The sequence below is a fragment of the Eptesicus fuscus genome, chromosome 13 (genome assembly GCF_027574615.1).
Source record: "Eptesicus fuscus isolate TK198812 chromosome 13, DD_ASM_mEF_20220401, whole genome shotgun sequence".
Lineage (NCBI taxonomy): Eukaryota > Metazoa > Chordata > Mammalia > Chiroptera > Vespertilionidae > Eptesicus > Eptesicus fuscus.
Window position 1 is genome coordinate 83,718,212 of NC_072485.1, and position 4,838 is coordinate 83,723,049.

Consider the following 4,838-nt stretch of genomic DNA (forward strand, 5'->3'; position numbering starts at 1 on the left):
GCCGGATGTGCCTTAGTCTCTGGAGGGCCCAACCCACATGGGGAAACCGAGGCACCGAGGCCCGCGGAGCCAGCCGTGAGGGCAGAGCTGAGACCAGAGGCGGCCGGGCCCCACTGAGCGTGGGGTCTGCGGGCCCCTATCCTCTTGTGGGGGCTCCCGGGCTGACCCCCTGACCCCCGTCTTGCCTTTCCAGGTGCCTGAGAGCTCAGGGCCCTTCGTGTCATCGCCTGAGACCCGAGATGCAGACGCTCCGGTCCCCAGGATGGGGGCGCGCCATCTGCCTGAAGAATGACCTGGACATGGCGTCCGAGCCCCTGATCCTCCCCGGGGCCCCGGAGAGCCCGGCGGGGGTGGATGGCCCGTGGCTGGAGGCGGAGGCGGGTGACGAGGCCGGGCCCCACGCTGGTCACCACGGCCTGACCCTTCTTCACCCCCCGCCCCCCCGGCCTGAGGGTCAGGCTGAGGTCCCGGTGGGTCGTGTGGGCGCAGAGGGGCCACGTGCTGCCGCTGAGGAGCCCGGGAGGCCCGCGAGGCCGCCGTCCCGCCTCGGAGACCAGGTGGCCACACAGGACGGTCTGCAATCAAAACGTTCCCACCCCGGCCGGCGTGGCTCAGTGGTTAGCGCGTCGGACTGTGCACGGAAGGGTCGGAAGTTCCATTTCCGGTCCAGGGCTCGGACCTGGGTTGCAGGTTCACCCCTCACCCCCTGTCAGAGCCCCTGGGTGAGACAACCAGTCGATGTGTCTCTCTCTCGCCCCCCTCCCTCCATCCCTTATACCCCCTTTGGAGACTCCGTGGAAGACACATCCTCATCAAAACGACAATGAGGTACCACCTCACACCTGTCAGAAGAGGATGCGGAGAAAAAGGAACCCTCGTGCACTGCTGGTGGGAGTGCAGACTGGTGCAGCCACTGTGGAGAACAGTATGGAGTTTCCTCAAAAAACTGAAAATGGAATTCCCATTTGACCCAGTGATCCCACTCCTGGGAATATATCCCAAGAAAATAGAAACACCAATCAGAAAGGATATATGCACCCCTATGTTCATAGCAGCACAATTCATCATTGATGAGAGATAGAAACAGCCCGTCAGCAGATGAGTGGATTAAAAAACTGTGGTACGTCTACACAATGGAATACTACGCTGCGGTAAAAAAGAAGGAATTCTTACTGTTTGCAACAACATGGATGGAGCTGGAGAGCATTATGCTAAGTGAAATCAGCCAGTCAGAGAAAGATAAATATCACATGATCTCACTCATTTGTGGATTATAATGAACAACATAAACTAATGAACAAAAACAGATCCATAAAATACATTAAGTGGGGATTTTGTAGCAAAGCATTCTATTTTTCTGTTCTTAAAGTGTGTGTGATGTTTTATTATTATTTTTTTATATATTTTATTGATTTTTTACAGAGAGGAAGGGAGAGGGATAGAAAGCTAGAAACATCAATGAGAGAGAAACATCGACCAGCTGCCTCCTGCACATCCCCCACTGGGGACGAGCCCGCAACCAAGGTACATGCCCTTGACCGGAATCAAACCTGGGACCTTTCAGTCCGAAGGCTGACGCTCTATCCACTGAGCCACACCGGTTTCAGCTATTATTATTTTTAATAAATTTTATTGATTTTTTACATAGAGGAAGGGAGAGGGATAGAGAGTTAGAAACATCGATGAGAGAGAGAAACATCCATCAGCTGCCTCCTGCACACCCCCCACTGGGGATGTGCCCGCAACCAAGGTACATGCCCTTGACCGGAATCGAACCTGGGACCCTTCAGTCCGAAGGCTGACGCTGTATCCACTGAGCCAAACCGGTTTCGGCTGTGTTATTATTTTTTTTACATTAATTTTCAGTTTAAACACTGGTGTATTTTTTTTTAGCAACTTGACTCTTAGAAGCCTTAGACTAATTTTTAAATAGATATTCAACCAAAAATTATAAATTTATTAAGATGTGGCCTTACATAGAGCATTCCTTGTGTTAGTAATGTGAGAGTTTTAACTTAGAGAAATCAGAAGATTCAGGATTAAAGTTGCATTAAATTGAAATAGAAAATGTGCTAAAATGTCTAGGCTTGTGGGGGGAAGTTCTTATAATCTTCTTTCATGGCATTAGAAAGAAGCAATATGAATTTTTATGAATATTCAAAATATGGAGGCAATTGTATCCTGTTCAGATGAATGTAGATTTGTCTTAACCAAAGTTTCTTTAAAATTTCAGGTGTTAGGCATTCGCTCTGAGTATGCAGCTAGTATGTTTTTTATTATTTATTTTATTTTATTTTATTTTTTACAGAGAGGAAGGGAGAGGGATAGAGAACTAGAAACATCGATGAGAGAGAAACATCGATCAGCTGCCTCCTGCACGCCTCCCACTGGGGACGTGCCCACAACCAAGGTACATGCCCTTGACCGGAATCGAACCTGGGACCTTTCAGTCCGCAGGCCGACGCTCTATCCACTGAGCCAAACTGGTTTCGGCATAGTATAGTTTTTAATGTTTTAAAAACTTCCTGCTATATTAAAGTTGTAATGGGAGTCTTTTAAAATATTAGGGAGAATTTTATTGAAATCAAACAAATCTTAAAATGTTATCTGTGGATAGTATATACTAACAGAGAGTTTTCCATTCCGTGTGTGAGTAGTATTCTAAAACTCTGCCATGGGTGTCAATGTTTTACATTAATTTCATAATTAGACTCATAAATGAAATGAAACATTTCACTTTGAAGGTTTTTCTTTCTTGTTGCATTGTTACTACATAACACTTCTCAGCATTTTGTAAGTTATTTTAAAATACAATGGTGGATTCATGTTTATTTTTTTATGTTGAAAATGGAAGTACTCAGGTGGTATTGAATGGGAAAGGAATTTTTTGGGTGATAATGTATTCTAAGGAATGCATCTATAACGTTGACGACTTTAGCCTTAAAAACGGTCTATTATTCCTTCTTCCTCTTCATCCACTGGTATACTAGCAAAGTAGCTTACAGCCTTACAAAGTTATTTTACAACTTTGATGGAAAGACCTTAACAAAAATACTGTATCATATTCCAGGATCCATGAATTACTGAATCATGGTTTGTAAATAATTTGTCTAATCCCAGAAGGCCAAAGGAAGTCTTGGAATTTTAGCTATTGAGACTCTGTGGTGACTTCACACAATCAGATTTCTGTGCAAAAGGTAAGGCAATCAAATGACGTATTTTTGGTGTCCATGATAACTAGACTTCCATATTTGCTTTCACTAGAAAGTTCATTCCATTTTATTAAAATGTTTGTAACTGCAATTTTGTGTTTACTGTTTACTTTCTGTCTTTTCTTTCTTTAGCATTTAGGTGAGTGTTCAGCAGTTTACTATATGGCCATTGTTGGCCTTAAACTGCACGAGCAACAAGCATGGTATTTATCTTGTATTGAAAATAAACCAGTTTGCCGAAACCGGTTTGGCTCAGTGGATAGAGCATCGGTCTTGGGACTGGAAGGTCCCAGGTTCGATTCCGGTCAAGGGCATGTACATTGGTTGCGGGCACATCCCCCCGTGGGGGGGGGGTGTGCAGGAGGCAGCTGGTTGATGTCTCTCTCTCATCGATGTTTCTAGCTCTCTATCCCTCTCCCTTCCTCTCTGTGAAAAATCAATAAAATATATTTAAAAAAAAAAAAGAAAATAAACCAGTTTGGATAAAAAAAAAAAAAACAAAAAAAACAGATCCAGCTGCCTCCTGCACACCCCCCACTGGGGATGTGCTTGCAACCAAGGTATATGCCCTTGACCGGAATCGAAGAGACCGTCAGACATCATGGGAAGGCAGGGGAGGGTGGGGTAAGGGGGAGAGATCAACCAAAGGACTTGTGTGCATGCATAGAAGCCTAACCAATGGACACACAACGGGGTGAGGGCATGAAGGGGGGGGATAAGGACACATATGTAATACCTTCATCAATAAAGAAATTTAGAAAAAGAAAACATCCTCAAATGAGGATTATCAAAATAAAACACACCTTTCTGCCCGGCCAGTGTGGCTCAGTGGTGGGGCATCGACCTAGGAACCAGGAGGTCGCGATTCGCTTTCCCTGCCCCCCAGGCAGCGCCCACCCCGTTCCGCATCGGCCCCTCGGCTTCTTGTTTTCCGGGCGCCTGTTCCCCCCACGGCCTTGGCTCCGGAGAGGGTCCCCGCAGGAGACCAGGGTGCGCCGGGCGGCGGTCCCGCTGGATTTAAGGACTCGGTTATGGGGCTTGTTCTCCGGAGCTGGGAGGTGGTTCTGTGAAATCTGCACGTTCCCGTCCGGCCCGGGCCGGCGGGGCCCAGGGTGAGCGCCTGGACCAGGCACCCGCGGGTGCTGGGCCGATTCCGGTCCCGGCAGGTGGGTGGGTGCAGCTTCCATCAGCCGGGCCCTGTGGGAGGGGTTCCCACACTCTGACAAACCCCAACTGCTGTAAAGAGTGTGGTTTATGCACAGGAACCTCCAAAGCGGAACTGATGGCTCCCATGGTGACCCAAACCCGAGCTCAGATCTGCGCCTCGAAAGAGGGACTCACAGCGACAAGGTCCCCGGAGCACTTGGCCTCCCAGGAGCGCCGCCTGAACCCAGATCCTCAGCTGAGCTCAGCCAACCAGGCCCCCTCTGCCCCAAGGGGGCCCCCCCACCCCACATCCTGCGTATGCCTCCCCTCCCCCCCTCTGCAGCTTGGCCATGCTTCCTTCCACCCGAGGGCCCGCCCGGCCGGCCGGGGCTTTCCCTGGACTCCTGGGCCCAGATTCCTGGAACCTGCCCAGGTTCGTGCCCTCCTGGGCCTGGGGTTCCTTAGGAGGGGGCGGCGGGG